This window comes from Eubalaena glacialis, chromosome 17, assembly GCF_028564815.1.
Source record: "Eubalaena glacialis isolate mEubGla1 chromosome 17, mEubGla1.1.hap2.+ XY, whole genome shotgun sequence".
NCBI lineage: Eukaryota > Metazoa > Chordata > Mammalia > Artiodactyla > Balaenidae > Eubalaena > Eubalaena glacialis.
The window spans coordinates 81,457,300-81,479,428 of NC_083732.1; the positions used below are offsets into that span (position 1 = coordinate 81,457,300).

Consider the following 22,129-nt stretch of genomic DNA (forward strand, 5'->3'; position numbering starts at 1 on the left):
CAGCTTACGTTCAAGCAGAGGAGATAGACACTAAAGAAATAATCCTATATCCCCTGTGACAAACAATCACCCAAATAAGAGATAATAACATAGTGTGATGTGCATTACTGCAGGGGAACGTATACTAGTCTGATGTGTATTACTGAAGGGGGGACGTATACTAGTCTGTGTGTGTTGGTCAGTTCTCCCAGTCATCCAGCCCCAGTTTCTTGAGTCTCCTCATTGCTCCACATCTATCGGATCTCAGGAGGATGGAAACCTGGGGATCCTCAAATAGAACATCCTGTGCTCCTGTCTTCGCATCAGAATCACCTGGAGTCCTACAATGCACTGGTGTCTGGCCTTGCAACATACCTACTCTAGGACTCTTTGGGGACAGATCCAGGCATTTTAATTATAAAGAGTGGGTTTGATAAAAAGTCACCCCATCCAATATTTCAACATTTTAAATCTAGTATCCTTATGCTTAAATATCTCTCATGATAGGGGAGCCCATTCCCCCACCCCGAGAGCCAGTAAGCTCGTGCTCATTTTGAGCCTCTCAAATCATTAGAACTCAGTCCTTTATGTTGAACACAAACCTAACTCTTAAGGGTTCTGCAGTTTCGATCAAAGTTGTACAGTAGATGCCCATGGCCCTTAGTGATATTTTGTTTTATTGCCCGAAGGTGTCATGTTTAACGTGAATTATCAGCAATAGAAATAGAGAGATTTTACTTCTCTGGCTTCTCTTGAAAAATCAGAAGATCTGTAAACAGAGGGTTAGTTTCCTAAAGGGCAAAATGGACAGGAGCTGATCAGCTGCTTCCTGGTTTTAGTTGTGGCCTGAGTGAGGCCTCGTGCCACTGTCCTATGTCCTGTGTCATGTTCAACTGGTCTACCTCGCTCGTTCTCATCATGCTCCCATTCTCTCTAGAGGTTGAGTTTAAGACCTCTCTTTCCTGTCTCTGCTTCTGGGAAGGTCAACAATCCTCCATCATCTTCCATCTGACAGCCTACCCTGCCCTGAATTCAGGGACCATCACTGTCTCGGGCTTTCTCAAGTCCAATATCCTCTGGGCATTCAGCTCCCTGCCAGGATCAGGCTTCCAAACTCTCCAACATCTTGGTTTCTCCTCTAGATTCTTCAGTTTGTTAAGTCTTCCCCCAAAGCAAGAAGCAAAATTCGCCAATTTTCCTTGGCGTGAATCGCCAATACAGCCGATTCACGTTGGATTTTTCAGGTTTGTTTCCTCCTTGAAAACCCTGAGTTTGTACTTCTTCAGATTTCTCCAAGTCCTCCCACCACCACGCGCTTGTTTCATTTCATTCAATGTACCTTTGACATTTTAATTTTACCCTCCTTTCATTTGTCTGCCGCCTGCCCAATTCTCCCATGCATCTCAAGATTTTATTAAGAGATTATTGCTTACCTGCGAAATAAATCTCCTCAGATCTCAGTAGCTGCCACTTCAGGTTCAGTTAATAATGTCCTCCTTGATCTTTTGCAAACAGTTTCGAACTTCATTAAAAATCCTGGTAAACCTTTCCAGCATACACACAGGCACATACACTTACCCACACACTAATCTGCAGCAGGAGCTAACTTATTGATTCTTGTGACATTCTGGTAAGTAAAACATTATCTTTATTGGGAAGGAATGCTTTATAAGTGATCTGATACATAGACTACAGGCAGGTCCAGAGCCCAGCCCAGACTCCCACCTTGCGGTGACCTGGGAATTGGTTGCCAAAGTTACGTAGGAAGGGAAAGTCATTTTGCATAACAGATGGAGAAAATTTTTGAATTTCTTTCTTGAAAACCAAGGAGAAAGGAGGCAGCTGGTGACTGCATAGTACAGTGATCATCCATGGAGGGGTGGCCAGAGAAGGACTTTGGGAGGAAAGGAAAGACCCTCGAACTCCTTTCTCCTTCTTTCCATCTTCAGTAAAGTCTACATTGATCACTAATTCTCTCTGTGACAGTGCGTTCCTTTAGGGGAAGGCAAAGCATGGCCAAGTTCAATATTCAGGTTTTTAAGGGTCAAAGGCAAGGAGGGAATGGACCCAGGAGCCGGAGGCAGAGGACGTTATGAGCGGACATGTCTCAGAAAATTGAGCACAGGGTTGGGAGAGCTGACGATTTCCAGGAACCATGACTGGATTCTGAGATAATAATATCAATCAATATCAATAATATCTCCCAGATGCTGAAGTCCCCAACTATCCTCACAATTATCTATACTCTATCATTTACGTATTGATTAATACATCATCCGTCTACATCTATGACCTTAAATTTATCATAGCAAATACTTCTCTGGCACATTAAGTAACAAAACTTCTTTCTATGTTGGCGTGTGTATGTGGGTTGGTGGGGGATGAGTGGTTAGTGGGTTTGTAGATTCACAGATGCCGTGAAATGGAAAGGAAATGTAAGATTCTATCCTCAAGTGGTGTCTGAATCCTATCTAGTCCTTTGCTGTATACCTGTTACTATATTTAAACACCTCCATGGGTAAAACTCACTTCTTGAAGCAGCCCAATCCATTCCTGGACAACTATGAAGGAGGAAATAACCTCCTGAGAATAAGGCAAACTTCTTCTCCCATTGTTCTATCCATTTACCCTAAATCTACACTGGTTGGGAGACAGGCTAGGACCAGGGAGCTGGGACCCTTTGCTGCAGTGCTGCAGTGCTTGCACCTGGACCAAAGTCTCCTCCAGCAACAAAATACAAAGAATCTCTAAGGGACTAAAAATAACTGCGTGCATGTGCAGTTGGGGCAAATTATAGACAAAAGATACAAAAAGACCAAAAAAAATCCAACTGCCACTTCTGAAGAGCTGGGAGCAAAAACTGGGTGTCCGGAGCAAAAGCAGGGTACCGAGCGTGCCCCCTGCACTCAACACCACCAAAGGGGTGGGCAAAGCACCTAAGCCACCCCTCTGCCCAACCCCTGGACACGTTTCTACCCTCACCCCACATAAGGAACAGTCTCACCCCCGACCCCTCGGGGAGTGAGCAAGGGAGCCTGTTACTTATCCTTCCTCCCTCCTCCGGCTGCAGGAGCCCCAGTAAAGCCTTGCCTGAATTTCTTGACTGGCCTCTTATCAAATTCTATTTATTAAGGAAGGCCAAGACTACTGATCGGTATGAGTTGCACCTAAAACAAACACACCAATCTTCCCATAATGGTTGTTAAGATAGTTTAAACATTAACAGGCTCCCCAGATTTATTTTCTCTGTGTTAATTACTTCCACTTTCCATGTTCCTCCCTTTTCATCCCTGTCAACATGCTGCTTACCCTCCTCTGGATGAAGTCCTTGGCTGCGTATTCCCCAACCAATGGAATACTTGGGTCTGAATGTCGTGTTCTAGACCTTGTGTGGGTAGCATAGTGTCCCATTGATTCTATACCTGAAATAACTTTACCCTTGGCCATCCGGCTGAGGAGAGTCTCCATACCTACAGGTATATATGTATATCCTCTCTAGTAAAAGGCAAGGTGAAACAGGGACCAGCTGCATTCCAGGTCTGCAGCACACACTGTGTCCTTAGGAGCACTTCCTGCTGTAGATCAGAGAGTTTTTTCTTAGGAACCTAGAGACACAGATCACAGAGTGGATGTAATCGCTTCAATTCCTATGAGGCCTTCACAGAGTTATCTGGAGTTCTTCTGATTGACTCCTGTGAGAAGTCAAGTCTCTGGAACGAATATCAGCACAGATCATGAAATTCAAGACAGGCTCAGAAAAAACATGGTTCTCCTCTCCAGATCTCACTCCATAATAGACGAATTTGGTGAAGCTGCCATCTTATCAGTGTTGACATTGCCAACTCAAAGAGTTTAGTTGTTTTGTACATTAAGGAAATCAATTTAGTGTTCTCTAAACATGCCTCCATTTAGCCTGGGACAACTAGCCCTGAAGGGAGGAAAAGCAAGACGGATGAAACAAAGGAAAGTGAGACATAGATTTTCTTTTTCACTAAATTAAATTGCCACTTGGTTTCCACGATTTTCTTCATTCCACAGATGCAACAATAGTGACATTAGGACTGTGATGGAGTAGTAATTGAGCACTTACTGTATACCAATACCATCTAGTCATCTTCTCATTGACTCCTCACAGCAGCTCCGTGGAAGGAGGAAGCAGAGGCTCAGGGCAGGGACATTACTTACAGAGATTGTCTGTCAGGGGTGCTACTTCTGCATCTTGCCAGGTGTAGGTAGTGGGGATCAGGGAGGAGATGTCTCCTCTCTTCACTGAACTGTCTTGTGTTAGGGCAGCTTCTCTCTCCTTAGCACCTGGTTTCCTCCTGGAGCACGGTAGCTATTATTATTTAAGGTGATGGGGGAATTCAGAGATGAAGAGAAAGAATGCACATAACACTGGTCTTAGCACATAGTATCTACTCAACAAATATCATACAAAGGAGCATAGAATTCAGGGCAATAGTCAGAGCTACCCTCTAAATGGTCATGCAGGGCAATGTCAAGCAGAGACGTTCATTCATTCAACAAATATTTCTTGAAAACATAATACATTCCAGGCAGAAACAAAGGAACAGAGAGGAGGGGAATCTCCCAGTGCTAAGTCCTTGACATATTTTTAGCAGCTTGACTCTATACTATTTTCTAGAGAAGAAAATAGACCTAAAGCAAGCTAGTAACTTATTCAAGGTCAAGTAACTGGTCACTGGAAGAAACTGAGGTCGAACTTACATTTGCTCAATTTTTCCAAATGCCTGATGCTTCTGCTGAATCATTCAGCTTCTTCTTGGGGAAGACTGCAAATTTCTGGCACTTGATCTGGAAGCTGCAGGGTTTGGGAAGTGAGGGCAGGAGTGGAGGAGAGTGAGTGGTGGAGAGAAAGGTCAGGGCAGGGGTCTCTTGTACTTAAAGGCCAGTACCCCAGGCTTGGCAGGGATCCAGGCCAGACCAAAGAGAAGCTTCTGAGGCTTGAGAAATCATAGAGCAACTCTTAGGGCTCATCTTACCTTCCTCTCCCCAGCTGAGGCCTCATTGCTGTACTCTGTGCTCTGCAGTCAAAAACAGCCCTCCATCTCCTGAGCCAGAGTAGGCATGAAGACCTAAGGAACAGGAAATTCAGTTTGGAAGCTAATGTAATCCTGAGAGTGGGAGCCCAGTTTTGAGGTCAGCGTTTATGAAACATGAGTGGCCTAAATCACATCTTAAAAGCCCAGGCCAGAGGGAGTGGTACTGATCTGAAGGTCTGTGACCTGTAACTGCAATGACTCCACCCCTCTGTCCCTGAGTTCTGTATTCACCTGTGTCATTCGTGGGAGGTGGCCTAGGGTTGCATAAAGGATGGGGGTTCCGAAAGAGGTTCGAATGCTGCCTCTCCACTTACATGTTGAACGGCCTATGGCTTTTTCAAGCCAGTTTGATCTAGCTGAGGCACGGAGAAAGACTGCTGGATACCACCCTGGAGAACTGAGCCTCAGAGAAAATCACACGTGTGGGTGCTGCCAGGTCTCTCTCCTTTGTCTTCTGCCCCTGAATCTGGGTTTCATATGATCCTCCTGTAAATCTGATCCTGCCAGGGACAATGGATTCTGAACTTCGCAGAACCTCACAGCTCACAGGTTGGCCCCTAGAGAGAGATTAGCATACTCTCCATAGCATCAATTCAAATATCTCAGGAAAAGAGTCTGATTGGTTCAACACAGGTCACATGCCCACCTCTGGACCAATTAACTGGCCAGGTGAGCAAGATTATCAATGGTCCTGATAGCATTTAGTTGGACTGGGGGAATAATTTCCCCCAAAGAATTATGACATTCCCAGTAAAAGGGAGTGAATTCAGAAAGAAAACAGATGTCCATATCACCTGAGGGAATTCTATTGAACCTCAATTTGCTCATTCATGAAGTTGGTGTAATAGTTATCTTGCAAGCTTATTATAAAGAATAACTGCAATAAAACTTGGGTATATGGCACCTAATGTACACACAATAATCTTTTTTATTATTCACACATTGAATGGCTTTTATCTTTCATACATTTTTATTATTTCCCCCATGACTAAACTAAACATAAAGTAAAGCTCATTACTGAGAATATGGGAAGTGAAAAGATTAGTAGAACAAGCCTCCCATATTCTACATCTATGATCATGTAATTTTCTACATACGATTATCTAAAATATTTTTGCTGGCTCATTTCACTTAGTGTAATTCACAGGTATATTTTTACATGTTTTTGTAGAAGAGGGTATAGCTTGAACTTGGTCTGTGACTAAGGTATGTCTAGTGGGAGAAGGAGAATATATATATTCTCAGACATATATTGTCATGTGCTGCTTTGCAGATAAGAAGGAGCCTCAGCTGATGAGAAGGGAAATAGTGAGGGTGCAGGTGGCATGGTCTCTGTCACATTTGTGGAGACCACATGGACTTACACTTCAACGTGAGGGAGAAAAGACCTTCAGTTAAACTTGAAAGGCGTTTTTTCATTATTATTAATTAATTAATTGATTTATTTTTGGCTGCGTTGGGTCTTCGCTGCTGCGCGTGGGCTTTCTCTAGTTGCGGTGAGCGGGGGCTACTCTTCATTGCAGCGCACGGGTTTCTCATTGCGGTGGCTTCTCTTGTGGCAGAGCACTGGCTCTAGGCGCGCGGGCTTCAGTAGTTGTGGCTCACAGGCTTAGTTGCTCCGCAGCATGTGGGATCTTCCCAGACCAGGGCTCGAACCCATGAACCCTGCATTGGCAAGCGGATTCTTAACTACTGCGCCACCAGGGAAGTCCCTGAAGGGCGTTTCTTATAAGAGAACGTCATGAAAAGGATGATTCTACACCTTCTTTTAGAAATATAATGAGAGCTTGATGACGTGGAATTGCGTGGTCCTTGCTTTTCTCTGGTACCAGGAGAACTGTGTTTTCAGAAGCATCAGAGAGAGCTGTCTTGGGACAGACTTGCAAGTGGGCCTGGTGAATCCAGCAGCAGGAATTTTGAAGGTAGTGGACATCAGCAAGGAGTCAGGCAAGGGGAAAGCAAGCAGAAAGAGAACGCCACTTCAGAACTTCAAGTACAGGCCCCCTGGTGAACTATATGAGACATTCTCTTAGGACATTCAGAAATAACTGGGTGAGACTTCTTAAACAGGTGGGGACAAAAGCTAATGACTTTTGGGGCATGGTGGTGGTGGGATGAATTGGGAGAATGGGACTGACATATATACACTAATATGTATAAAATAGATAACTAATAAGAACCTGCTGCATAAAAAATAAATTAATTAAATTAAATTTTAAAAATACATAAATGCAAAAATATCAACCCAATTAAAGAAGTATTCAGTGGTCAGGCAAAGCTAAGGCGAAATGGAGTTGTATCTAAAAATAAAAACGTTGGGAAAGTTAAAAAAAAGGCTAATGACTTTTGACAAAATACCCTTACGTGCTCAGGTGAGGTGTAGGGGAATTCATCATAAACTCTAAGCAAGCATCAGTTTTACATCTGCACATCTATATACCTACTATTCTACCAGAGATGCACTAGAATTTCTTTATTCAATCCCTTCTTATTTACTGTTTGGATGGCTCCCAGTTGTTCATTATAATAAAATCTGCAATAATGAATAGTGACCCACTAAGCCCTTTGTTGGGCTCATGTTAATTTTTAAATGCAGTATGGATGAAAAAAAAGATAGGTTTTTCAGCCCCCAAAGAAGAATGAGATCATTATGCAGTGATTGATCATTGTACAAATTAGTGAATGAAGTTATTAAAGTGGATCAAGATGAGTAATTACTCTAAATTTTCTATGTTGTATTTTAACTTCATAATAATACATAAGAATACTTAAGAAGTAAGAAACGTTATAGTACGTATACATATGCATATATAATTGCATACTTATATATAATATGTATGTATACACATTATATATATTCTATAAACAATCATAAATGGCAATGTTAGAAGGGTAATTAGTTGGCTCTTGGGCCATCTTACGTGCTTGTATTACCCAAACTAAAGAGGAGTTTACTTCTTACTGGCCTTAGTAATGAGCAGTTGCCACTATGGATCTGGTGACAGAGGTTTTCTTTTTTGTCTGACCAAATTCTGATGCTTTAAGCTAACTAATCTATCTTTGAGTCAGGATCCCAGTGGCCCATAAGAGGGATCCACAGTCATACGAATGTCTTCTGGAGAAGTGGTCTCAAAATGAGGCTTCTTAGGAGCCTGTGGATTTTGCAGAGGCCCTTCAGGAGTTTTTATTGGAGTTGGGTGGGATTGTGGAGTGTCCTCAAGGCCCCTCAATCCTATTTTCACCAAAACAGATTGCTTTATACTAGTTTTATTGTTTTACTGCCCCCAGAAAAGGTTTCCTCGGAGCTTCCCTGGTGGCGCAGTGGTTAAAAGTCCGCCTGCCAGTGCGGGGGACATGGGTTCGGGCTCTGGTCTGGGAAGATCCCACATGCTGCGGAGCAACTAGGCCCATGCGCCACAACTACTGAGCCTGCTTGCACTCTAGAGCCTGTGAGCCACAACTACTGAGCCCTCATGCCACAACTACTGAAACCCATGCGCCTAGAGCCTATGCTCTGCAACAAGAGAAGTCACTGCAATGAGAAGCCCGTGCACTGCAACAAAGAGTAGCCCCCGCTCGCCGCAACTAGAGGAAGCCCGTGCACAGCAACGAAGACCCAATGCAGCCAAAAATAAATAAATAAAATAAATAAATTTATAAACAAACAAAAAAAGGTTTCCTTGGGACCTAGGACTTATCAAGCACTTTCTTCTCAACAATCTTGAAGGAGTTCCTATTGGTCCCTGCTGGTTCCCTGGACTATCATACCCAGCTCTGGCCCTTGTCAGATTTGAGGTTCTCCTGTAATTCTCTCCTTAAACAGCTTAGTTTTCCCCTCAGGTTGTCGTGCTTCCCATTGTTACATGTTAACCTTACATGTTAAATGGAATATGTATTGCATATTACTTTGCCTGTCATTACATACTAAATTCCACTGATTTCCCCCACTTTAGTAGTTAGCCCTGACAATCTCAGAATGAGGGGAAAGGAAGAGGTAATCTTTTAAATATTTCTTTTGTAAGCACTGTTAGTCTCTTTTTTCCACAAAGAACAGAGCTTTATTCCATGGTGAAAAATCTGAACAATACATAAAATTATAAAGAAGAAAATAAAAATTAAAATCCCTGCTCTCTAAGCTCACCACCATTAAAAATTTATTAGCCTTATTTCTGTCCTCTCTTTATGAAAACACACAGGAAGAATCTTATAATTTTAACTAAATGGGGGAAACACCATAATATTATTTTATCAGGGACAATTTTTTTTTGCTCTTCCTTCCCCCACCATTTAGCAGGTAATACACATACTCTCTCTCTCTATCCTCCACATACAGACATATACAGATTTTTAAAAATTTGTTATCAATCAAATATATATACTCGAATATACATATATGTGTGTGTATGCATATAGTCATTAAAAATATGAGTTAAATCTATTCAAATTGCCTGGATGATTTATGTAATTAATTGTTAAGGGGCAAATCCATATTGAGGGCATATATATTATATTGATTGATTGATATCTCTCTATATATGTATAAACATATATAAATATATAATATATATCTTCAATATTCCAAATTCATATACATACACATATATAAGGTTAATAGATAGATAATCTATATAAATACAAATATATATATATATATATATGCTGTATCTCACACACACAGTTCATGGAAAGGATATAATGGTGATCAACAATCTCCTAGTGGTAAACAAAGACTGTGCTTTTGATTTCTTTGCCAGTTAAAAATTTAACTGGTAAATTTGGGGGGATCGATGCCAAGAAATATGATTATTGAACAATGGATACAATCTTTTTCTTTTACGTTGTAGAAGATGCTGCTTTTTTGTTCTTCAAAAACACAACAGTGAACATTTCTACCAGCTATGTGTAATGTTAACTCTTTTTTCTTGCATTCCCACCAACAGTAGCCATAATAACTCTTTTTAGTTTTGTCCAGTTATGGATATAAAGTGCTATATTAAAGGTAGTTTTATTTGTATTCTTTTGTTTAATTAAGGTAGTCTTGGTAACTTTTCATGCATTTCGTTATTTCATGTGTACCTTTTGTGAACTGTTTATTCATATGGAGTGACCATTTTTTATTAGATATTTTGTCTTTTAGTTATTCATTTGAAAAACTTTATATTTCAATAATAAAGAATATATTGCAATTTTATTTAGAATAATAATGTAAAATTTGTCTACTGACTTAATTCTTCATGTCTCTTTTTTAATTTTATGATTTATTTATAACTTTTGGATTTCCTGTTCTATTTAAAAGAAAATCTTTCCTGGCGTATTATTGTTAATATAATATATCATATATATTACATTAAAATTGTTAAGTTTTTATTGTTTCATTTTTTAGAGCTAAAACTTTAATCCATCACCATTTTTGTTTACCATATGAGGTAGAGATCCAAGTGTATTGTCTTCTGGATGGATAGCCAATTGAGCCAGAACTGTTTATTGAATAAACCTACATTCTCTCTCTCTGTTGTAAAAATCACCTTTATCATCCATAAATTCCCATTTTAAAGGAAATATATGTCTTATTTTACTTATGTATTTATCCTTATCTAAATACCATACTATTTGGATTGGCATGGCTTTATTATATTTTAGTGTCTATGAAACAAGTCTCACTAGATTTCTTTTGATAATATTCTTGCTGATTTTAAGTGGCATCCTTTCATATAAACTTTGAGATTATTTTACCTAATTCCAAAAAAAGTGTTCTAATTCATATTTCAGTTAATGTATGTATATAAATGTTGAAGAGCTGACATTTTTATAATATTCAAAATTCCCAACTAGGAACACAGTTTTTCTTTCCATTCATTTAGATCTAATTTTATGGCCTCAGTAAGATTTTATAGTTTTCTTCATATATGTCTCATACATTTTGGTGATTTTCTTCCTAAAGTGTTTAGAGCTTTTGTCACTCTTACTCCATGTTTATTTCTAGCCTGTTATATTTTTTATTTTAAAAAAAGAGATTGATTTTGTAGCCAGCTCACTCATCAATTACCGTATTAATTCTAGGAGGTGTGCATGTCTTAAATAGTCTCTTGAGTTTTATAGGTATGTAAAAATGTCATCAGAAATAGATAATTTTATCTCATCCATTCATTCTCACTTATTGGTTGGGTTCATACCCTGTGCCAAGCATTTTTCTAGGTGCTTGGAGTCTATCAGTGAATGAATGCTGCAGGATTCTTGCTTGGTGGAGCTTATATCCTAGCAGGGCTAACTACAAACAAAAAAGGGAAAACAATGACATTAGAGCAAAGTTTTTGGGTTGAGGGCAAACCTGGTTTGCTCCAGGAGGAGCAAGGCTGTGAGGGCAGCTGAGTGGAGTAGGGAATGGGGGTGGGGAATAGTAGAGAAGGAGGTCAGAGATATAATGAAGTAGTCGGGTATGAGTAGGGTAGGTCATGTCCAACCTATTAGACCACTGTAAGGAATTTGCCTATTCTTTCCGTAGAAAGAGAGAGAAATAGGGAGCCACTGAAGTGTTGTTTGGTTTTGTTTTTCTCTGGACATAAACTTGTTTTTTAAACTTTCATTAAGAAGTGAGAGTAACCAAACAGAACTTGAGTTCAAACAGGGAATGTTTACAAGCTCCAGCTCATAATCGATATAAATGCATTTTGCTTTTATCCAAAGGTTAATTCCATCTCTTCACTTCTTTCTCAGGTTGATTTGATTTTGCATCTTTGCACATATTTGCCACACACACCAATGTTGGAACAATTTGGAGAACATATCTTGAATTGAGATAAAGGTGGCAAGCCTTGGTAGACTGACACAGAGCAGTCACTGGATGTGTGCCTCCCCCCCCCACAAAACATTGCAAGCAATCCCTAGGGAGAAATTCCCGGGAGAGACTCAGCTGAGAGCAGCCAACACTCCTGGCAGCTGTAGGAATGAGTGCCTTAACCTTGAAAGGGGAACCTGGGTGGTATGCCACAGCCAGCACCCACACGTGGGAAAGATGAAATTGACCACAGACTTCCAAAGCTTGGAGGTCATCTGCCATCTTCATATGAGCATTTCGGGCAGAGGGCTAGCCAGCTTGGGTTGTGGTGAGAGTAAACGGGTGGAAAGAGACTGAAGAACCACAAATATGTAACAGCCACTCTAACGTATTCTGGGGCAAAGATGAAGCGCTGTGGTGTTGGAGGAGGGAGTGTGGTCAGGAAAAGTGATGCTCTGTCTGTATGCCAATGGTCCTGATGCTAGAGGGGCAGGACGATCATGACAATGTAAGGCTGAGGTTTAGAACCGCTGGAGCAATATCCCTGAGGATTTTTGTTATTTTTATTTCTTATCAGGGTAGAGTTGCTTCACAGTGTTGTGTTAGCTTCAGGTGTTCAGCAAAGTGAATCAGTTATACGTATACATATGTCCACTCTTTTTTAGATTCTTACAGTGTTTAAACTATTATTATTTCATGTCATATTGCATTTGCAAGAACCTACAAAAATAGTGAATATTGATGGAGTTAATGGACATCTCATCTTGTGCTTGATTTTAAGAGAAACAGCTTCAGAGTTTCACTCTTTGAGAATTATGTTTATGAGTAGATTTTATCAATACTGAGTCATTGCCTAGTTTCTAATATTATTTTTCTTAGCTATAATCATAATAGCTACCAAATTTTATCAAATTTCTTTCCAACATCTGTTCCTATGTTCTTACCCTACCTCCTTCCTGCCCCCAACATGCAGCTCTGTAGTGGAGGGGTTAAGAACAGGACTGAGAAGCAATACTTCCCAGATGAGGTTTCCAGCCCAACCACTTACTCTGTGTGATCATGGAAGTTTAACTTCTCTTCTTAATGCCTTATGTTTCTTATCTTCAAAATTCAAGGCTAATTATGATTATGATAACCAAACAGGATTACGTGAGAGAGGAATTGTGTTAATACATGTAAATCATTTAGCAGATTGTCTGGTGCAGAGTCCATGCTGAACTCACACTGGCCTTAAACATTTTTATTATTCCCATATTAAGAGATTTCCTAATAGAGTATCTTTGGAATAAACCCTTCCAGGTCATAGTGCATGATCTTATTAGTTCATATTAAAATTGTGGCCTCCCAAATAATAAAGAAGATTGATCTATAGTTTTTGTAATTATTGCCATTGTTCCTTTTTTCAGAATTTTGCAGGATTTATTATTAAGGTTATGCTGGCTTAAGAGTTGCTTGGTTGAGCTTTTCATTTTTCTTGTATTGTCAGAAGTTTCTAAATAGCATTGGGAATAAGTGTTCTTTAGAGATCACATAGAACTCTGCAAAAGCATCTGGTCCTCATCTCTTTTTTTAAGGGTATATCTTTCATTACTTTTCCAATCCTTTTTTGGTAATTAATCTGTTCAGATTTTCTCTTTCTTCCAAAATAGTTTTGGCAGTTTGTATTTTGATTGGAAGATATCCATTTCTCCAGGTTTTGTTTACATGTTTATTTATTTGTTATAGATTTACACATATTATTAACTTGTAATTCTTAAAAATCTCCTTCATATGTGTTTAAACCTCCCATTTCATTTTGAACCATGAATATTTTACCTTGTTTCTTTTCTCCTTAATCAGCCTCATAAGGCACTTATTTATATTATTAATCTTTTCAAAGAATCAGATTTTTGATATTTATTCTAAAAACATACATATTTTATATATATTTCATTAATTTCAGTTTTTACTTGAATAAGTCTTTCTTCATTCAGAGTTTTTGGTTTGTTATTGGTCCTGATTTCCGAAGAAGAGACTTAATTTCTTTTATATTTTGTCTTCCTTCTTACAAAACAGTGCCCTTACAGGCTCTGTATTTTTCTCTGTATGTTGATTTTGTTGTGCCCCCCCCCCCGGGTTTTGATATAAAGTTCTCTCCTTTTCATGGTTTTTTAAATAGTCTGTAATTTCAGTGGCAATCACCAGGTTTTTTAAAATTCTAAGCAGTTAATAATTTGGGGTGCTCTTTTTTATTAATTATTTATAGTCATTATGATTTTGATCACAGCATGTAGTCTGTCAAATTTCTATTTTTGAATTTCTTAAGCTTTTTCGTAGTCATGAATATGATCACTTTTTGAAAATGTTTGTTAGACATATGTAAAAAATGTATAATATATAGTCAAAGAACATAGGGAAATATATACACACACATATTATTTATAAATATGTATACAACATATGAATTAATTCCAGTATATGTAGCACTAATATTGCTACTTTGGCTTTCTTATTGTGTGCCTGGTATATGTTTATACATCTTTTCTATTTTCAATTTTCTCTATTACTTTGTCTTAAATTCATTTTTGTCAAGAAGATGGAGATGGGTTTTATTTTTAAACAAGTTTGGCAGCCTTTGTCATTCACATGTAGTATAACAACTATATATGATTTATTCCTTTCACATTCTTTGTATTTATTATTTATTGCATATTGTTATTTCCAGGTTTTTCTTTTATTTCTTGTTGCTGGTCTGTTCTAGTTACGACACATCCCTATTTTTCCACTTTGTTAGTTTAGAATTTATGCTGTCCTTTTTGATACCACTACCAATTACCTCCCCTCTCTTGAAGCTCAGAATCACTATTCTTCTATGATTGTATTAAAATAAGATATCAGTTTTTACTCCTATGCAAGATTCTTTAACTCACCTGCCCATTGCTAATTTCTTACCCCAATGTAATAAGAATTTAGAAATACTTTTACTTCTGCCTTCTGGTCTATCACACATCTTCAGGGTTTTATTCACAGAAGGAGTTTGGTTCTTCCAGTTTTAAACATTTTGTCTTATAGAATGTGACTTCTATTTCAGGAATTGGTCTTTGGTATGTATGCTGTGCATTCCAAGACTTTGATAATTATGTATCTCTATCTCTACTTCTATCTTTATTTGCTTCTCACCCTTCCCTCCCGTCTTCTCCTGTCTTGGGATCTCTTGTTATATTCATTTCTTCTTTGATTAGAGTCCGTACTTCAGTATTTTCTTCAGTGAGGTGTAGGTGATACATTCCCTGAATCCTTACATACCTGCAAACATCTTTCACACCAACAGACAAATATCATATTGGTTAGAGGTAGAAATCTTGGGTCAAAACTCATTCTCTTAGCGGTCTCACAGTGCTATTCCATTATCTTCTATTTTGGGGCTGTGGATGAAAAGTTCCATGCCAGTTTGATCCTTTTTAATCTTTGCAAATTATTGTTCTTTCTGTATGGAAACTTTAAATGTTTTCTCTTTATCCCCGAGATTCAAAAACAAAGTACATTCTCAGATTTTGGCTTGGTGTGTGTCTTTTCCAATATCAATCTTGCCTAGAATTGGGTGAAGCTTTCAGGATTCAGACTCCAATCTTTCTTTAATTCAATGCATTTTTAATGTATTAACTGTTTTATTATAGCCCTTTCTCCATCTATTATTATCTTGTTCACCTGTTAGTACAATGTTAATGAATGAACAGTGTGTACTAGATAAGGTGTCCTTAAATGCAAACAGTAATAAAACAAAGTTTTATTAGGTATCGATAGGTTAATGAAAATACTGTGGCCAGAGGCTCATGGGAACCTGACCCTAAGCAGCAGCATTTCAGTATTTGCTAATTCAGTGTTTGCATCTTTGTCTAGAAAATAACTACCACGAATAATGAGAACTGACAGTATCTGGTTCTATGAAGTCTTTTTTTTTTTTTCATGCTGTAACGTAACCTTAAGTGTTATAATTTTGTTTGTTTAAGTTGCCTGATTCTCCATCATTTTCTCTCTCTGGCTGTTAGATCCCTCTTGAGTAGATTGCAAATTTCCATTGCCCATTCAGTGGGGCTCCGGTTCAGCTACCAGGGTATCTTAGCATCAATCCCCAAAGATGAGCTAGGCACCTTGACCTCTATCCTACAGACTAACAATTTACAAGACTCAACTAAACAGATGACTCCAGCCCATCTCTTCAGTTCCTGTAAAGCTGCTCTGAAATCAAGGTCAACAGGTTTTTCTATGAATGCTTTTTCCAGCCCCTGAACCTTTTGGAGACCCCAAATCTCTACAAGTGCTGCCATGTCCTACTCCTCACCCCAGGATTCTCTCTATTCATTCCCAGGCTCTCATTTGACCTAGGGAGCAGAAATCCTTCAGCAGACTTTTAGGTCTGGATTTTGGCATGTCCCAAGGATTTGCTTACCTTCACCAGGTTTCACGTGTCTACTGACTCCAAATTCATAGAGGTGGTTGGCAGGGGGAGTTGAGAAGTGGATGCAGAGATGTGATAAAGTAGCCTTCCTTCAAGAACTGTATTCTGGAATATATTATACACCAGTGAATGCCACCAGATTCGATGAACACTGTCTTTCTCTACAGACACATTATTTGGAAGTCTTGAATTTGAACTAAATGGGAACATCTTTTCCACTCCACATGTTGTCACAGGAGACGTCCTTCTCTCAGTGGCTATCATTTCTGACACTGCTGCTCACAACGCATAGGCAGATTGGTTTATCTCTTTTTTCTTTATTGGCAAGTTTCTTCCATCGCATGGGAGCAGCTGAATTCTGTAATGATGAGAATTGAAGGGAAAGAATTTCCATAAATGCCATATGTTTTACCAACACTGTTTCAGATGAGGCTTATGCATGAGTTTTTGATTTTGCATTTGTGATAATTCTGTTATTGTACAGTCTATTATTTCCAGAATGAGGAAAATGAAGATACATTTTCTGGTCCACTAATTCTCGTTAGCACACCAAAAATCAACAGCCTCTCCTGCTACACATACATTGCATTCAGGATGACCAGCTTCAAGCAGTTTCCATTACCAGTTTTTATATCCATTTGGGTGTATCAGTTTTAACTGGTGTCATGTGGGCACACTTCACCACCTGTTTGTTAGCATGTTTTTATTCATGAAGGACTTTAAAAAATGTTTGTTTCACTTAAACATAGTGCTTATAACTCATTACTTTTGTAACATTTTTGCTAATTAACTGTAGGTGGCCCTTATTTCAGTATCACTTTTTCTTTTTTTTTCTTTTTTTTTTTTTTTTAAGTCCTTCTTGGGGGAACTTTCGTTCTTTCCCTGTGCTTTTTTTTTTCTTTTTACTTTTGGGTTTATTTTATTTATTTATTTATGGCTGTGTTGGGTCTTCGTTTCTGTGCGAGGGCTTTCTCTAGTTGTGGCAAGCGGGGGCCACTCTTCATCGCGGTGCGCGGGCCTCTCACTATCGCGGCCTCTCTTGTTGCGGAGCACAGGCTCCAGACGCGCAGGCTCAGTAGTTGTGGCTCACGGGCCCAGTTGCTCCGCGGCATGTGGGATCTTCCCAGACCAGGGCTCAAACCCGTGTCCCCTGCATTGGCAGGCAGATTCTCAACCACTGCGCCACCAGGGAAGCCCCCATTTTTTCTTTTAACACTTATGCCCCAATTTGAACATTTTAGAAGCATCATTACATGTCTGCTAAATCTGATTTTTGTTAAATATTCATGATTTCTGTTGAAGTGTGCTCTGTTGGATAAACATTTGATACTGTAACAAAGCGCTGGATTTAAAAGCAAAAAGTTTAGGTTTAAATCTTTCTCCTGCTGGAAAGTTAGTTTATTCTTTATTTGTGTGACTGAATGTGTTCTTTAACCTCTATGAACTTTGATCTTCTCCCCTTTAAATGGAGATAAGAATACCAATCTTAGAGAGTTCTCACACTGAGTTAGGTGTGTGAAAGTGGCTGACTCATAATAAATACTCGTGGAAGTACTAGTTGAATTTGAAAGCCTGAGGAAAAGTCTTATATATATAATGAGTAATATCAACACATTTTCATGGAAAAATTTTAACCTGCCTAAGTCAGTGAGCAAATACTTTGAACCCTTTAAAGAAACCCAGTTTAGGGGTTTCCCTGGTGGCGCAGTGGTTAAGAATCTGCCTGCCAATGCAGGGGACACGGGTTCGAGCCCTGGTCCGGGAAGATCCCATATGCCGTGGAGCACCTAAGCCCGTGCGCCACAACTACTGAGCCTGCGCTCTAGAGCCCGCGAGCCACAAGTACTGAGCCCGCGTGCCACAACTACTGAAGCCCACACGCCTAGAGCCCGTGCTCCACAACAAGAGAAGCCACCGCACACCGCAACGAAGAGTAGCCTCCACACGCCGCAACTAGAGAAAACCCGCACAGCAACAAAGATCCAACGCAGCCAAAAATAAATAAATAAATTTATAAAAAAGAAAGAAAGAAAGAAACCCAGACATCACCAGTTTTATCCATTATATTATGTCTGACTTACCCCTGTTTCAGAAAGATTTCTTAATCCATTTTCCTATTTCTTCTCTGTGTTTACTCTAAGTAATACAGTAACTGCTCTTTAAAATAATCCTAGAATTCAGACTTTTGACTAAATTAGATTTCCCTTTGCCTCAAATTGGGGATATCTGACTATATTAAAATTCCTTTTTTTTAATGGCATAAAAAAGGCAACTGAGAATCAGAAGACTAGGGAAAATATTTCAATACTATATAAGAAAGGATTAATGAAATATATACACATATAAAGATATATATGTGTGTGTGTATACATACATATATATATATATAAAATACATACACACAACTGGCAAATGCCGAAATAGAAAAAATGGTTAAAACAGCAATAGTACTATGTTTTGTGTAAGTCTCAGCCTGTCAATAACCAACGTTTTGGCGGGGCCAGCCCTTGGGGTTCTTATTATGATTGCAAGATGTGCTTAGCAATAACCATCAGTAAACTCAGGGGAGAAGAAAGAGGTTTATTACATAAATGTCCTGGAAATTGCATGGCACACCTGGGGCCACCCAGCAAGGTCGAGGGGAGAGAGCGAGAGAGAGAGAGGGGGCAAAGGCCTGGAGTTCTGCTTTTTTGGGGTTGAGGCTGGGGGCCTAAGGTTTCAGGGATTAAATTTTATTGGTTAATTTAAAACATTAAAATGAGGATTTAAAGCATGGGAAGAGAAAAAAACAAGCCCCCCCATGATCCTTTATGGAAATCAACCAAGATCTGTAAAACAAGGTAGGGGAGAGGTTGGATCTTTATCTAGTTGTGTGGCTGGCAGTGTGCTTATTGGAGAAAAGCCATCTTTGAAGTGGATGCCTCGGCTTAACTTAAGTCAGGCGCTTTCATCAAAAAAAAAAGCAAAGGAAAAACCAGCCATCAGGGTTTACACTACATGCTAGTTGGAGACAGATGACATACCCAAAACAGTAACTGAAGAGAGCTTAATGATGGGACTGTTAGGGTGGGCAAGGTTAAGAAACCTCAACGATGGAGAATCTTCCGGGGAAACAACAGCAGAATCCTTTGCCCTGCAAGGTCCAAGGGGGCACGAGAGGGAGCAGTGCTACCAGAACCTGCTTGTGGAAGAGGAGCTTCAAGACAAGCACTGTGGCCACAGGCAGAGAAACACGGCCACTGCCAAAACCTCAGCCTGACTTGGTGGAGGGGCGCAAGGGGAATCTCTGGCCCTTGGACACCCTTCAGGGGTGACCATTAAACCAAATCCAGCAGGATCCCAGAGTGTAAGAGAGCCTGGGAGAAGCTCTCCTCTGGGACATGAAGCAGAGCAGAGAGGGGATGGAGCTGAAGGGTACAAAGAGGACCACCAGCAGAGCAGATGAGCACCAATGGCTTATGAAGATGGAAAAATGTCCAATATTGCTAAGCTGGCAATGTGTGAATGATTGACGGTATTTGTCGGGGGGCGGAAAAAGTGCTCTAACACGTTACTATATTGCTGGTAAGAGAATGAATTGATTTGACTTTTCTGGGAAGCTATTTAGCAGTATATGGAAGAGATCTTAAAATTTTACATTCCTTTGGACTTAAATGTATGCTAGAGAAATTTCTCCCCCCAAAATAATTGAAACATAGTCTAAGAACATAATTGTACAGGTTCACAAAAAAATGGCTATATAGGAAAGTTTATCACATCAACTATTCATAGTAAAATTTGGAAGATATCTAAGTGTACAGAAATGGGGATTGGCTAAATTACCATATAGATGTATGTTATATGTATATACATATTTTTAATAGCGGCGTAATATTGCAAACATTAAGAGGCATATTACAAATCAACACTTATTGCCATAGAAGGAGATTCACAATATCCTGCCAAATGTAAAGGGCAGATTGGCACACTCATTCTAGTTTGCCGATAAGCTGGACTCATAGGTAAAGGGATTTCTCAAGGCCACACAGTCAGAGAAAAAACCAGGGTACTAGCCAAACCTGAGCAATGCCGGGGGCCATGTGCTTTCCACTCTCCAAGTTCTTTGTGATCCTTCTTTAGGAAACAGGCCATGCCTAAGACTGCCTGGAAATTACACAAGGCTCTCTTGAATGGGTGGGTGGGGTCTGTGGAGTCTGCTTAGCATCTGACTCTACTCTCAGTTTGTTTCTTAATCTGTCTCAAGCTATGACCAAGTTCTGGAAACTTACAGATCCCATCATCCTGAAAGCACATTAAAAGCAAGAGGAGCGGGGCTTCCCTGGTGGCGCAGTGGTTGAGAGTCTGCCTGCCAATGCAGGGGACACGGGTTCGAGCCCTGGTCTGGGAAGATCCCACATGCCGTGGAGCAACTAGGTCCGTGAGCCACAACTACTGAGCCTGTGCGTCTGGAGCTTGTGCTCCGCAACAAAAGAGGCCGCGATAGTGAGAGGCCCGCGCACCGCGATGAAGAGTGGCTCCCGCTTGCCGCAACTAGAGAAAGCCCTCGCACAGAAACGAAGACCCAACACAGCCAAAAATAAATGAATAAATAAATAAATAATAAAAAATAAAGGGGGGGGGGAAGCAAGAGGAGCAGGAGAGAGTTTAGGGAGGGGAAGAGGCAGAGAAGAAGGGGAAGGAAGAAAGGAGGAGAGAGGTTCTCATAGGAGAAGAGAATCACTCCACACCAAGAGATCCTTGAGTACCCACCACGTTCCAGCCCTGGCTGGGGGCACTGGTGACTGAAACTGACAAGCCCTGGCCCCATAGAGCTTGTAGCTGAGTGAAGTAAACCCGTAATAAAAGTGTAATTAAGATACCATGATAACGAAGGTGGTTTTCCCAGGGCGAGGCTTATCCATTGCACTCTGGATGTGCTGACCCCTGCGATTTCCCCAAATGTGGGAAACTCGACTGCATAATTTGTGGTAGTGGGGGACTGCATTCGCGCTCTCCCCTGATACGAAGTGTTAAAAAAAAAAAAAAGTGTAATTACTGCGTTAGTTTGCTAGGAATACAGCACCACGAACTGAGTGGCTTAAACAACGACATGTATTGTCTTACAGTTCTGGAGGCTGGAAGCCCGAGATCAAGGCTTTAGCAGTCTTTCTTCTCATGCCTCTTTTAGCTTCTGGTGTTTTGCTGTCAATCCTTGATGTTCTTTGGCTTGTGGAAGCATCACCTTGATCTCTGCTTTCATCTTCATGTGGCTTTATCCCTGCGTCTAGGTCCAAATTTCCCCTTCTTATAAGGACACCGGCCATATTGTATTAGGGTCCACCCTAATGACCTCATTTTAACCTGACTACCTCTGTAAAGACTTTATCTCCAAATAAGATCACATTCTGAGGTACTGGAGGTGAGGGCTTCAACATGTAAACCTGGGGGTGGGGAGAGACCCAATTCAACTCATAACGATGAAAAATTGAGAGCGTTGGTGGGAACTACTTAAAGCGTGATTTGTAAAGGCCTCCCTGAGGAGATGACATCAAAGCAAGCCCCGAAGGAGGAAATCAAGGCAGCTTCAGGAAGAGAAGAGCATTTTAGGCAGAAGGGAGAACGTCTGTGAAGGAGACAGGAGTCAGGAAAGACCTCGGCATGTTCTAGAAACCTTGAAAACAGGCAGGTGGGCTGGACCAGAGAGAGAACAGGAGAATGTGGCCAGGGTGAGATTCCAGTGTTAGGTAGGGCCAGACCATTCGGAACTTCTGAGGCCATGGTGAGGCATTTACATTTTATTCGAAGTGCAGTAGGACCTTAAACACAAGGCTCCGGTGCCCTCACCTGACTAACCCAGCCGTCCTTCCGCTCTTACCTGGGGCCGCGATGCTGCTG

General features: G+C 40.2%; 1 non-coding gene across 1 annotated transcript; it reads left to right on the forward strand.

The window, feature by feature from the left end:
* Nucleotides 1-21,090: 21,090 nt before the first annotated feature.
* On the forward strand, nt 21,091-21,254 carry LOC133077500 (U1 spliceosomal RNA). Its single transcript, XR_009697768.1, has one exon. It is a non-coding gene; the product is annotated as a U1 spliceosomal RNA (small nuclear RNA).
* Nucleotides 21,255-22,129: the final 875 nt, after the last annotated feature.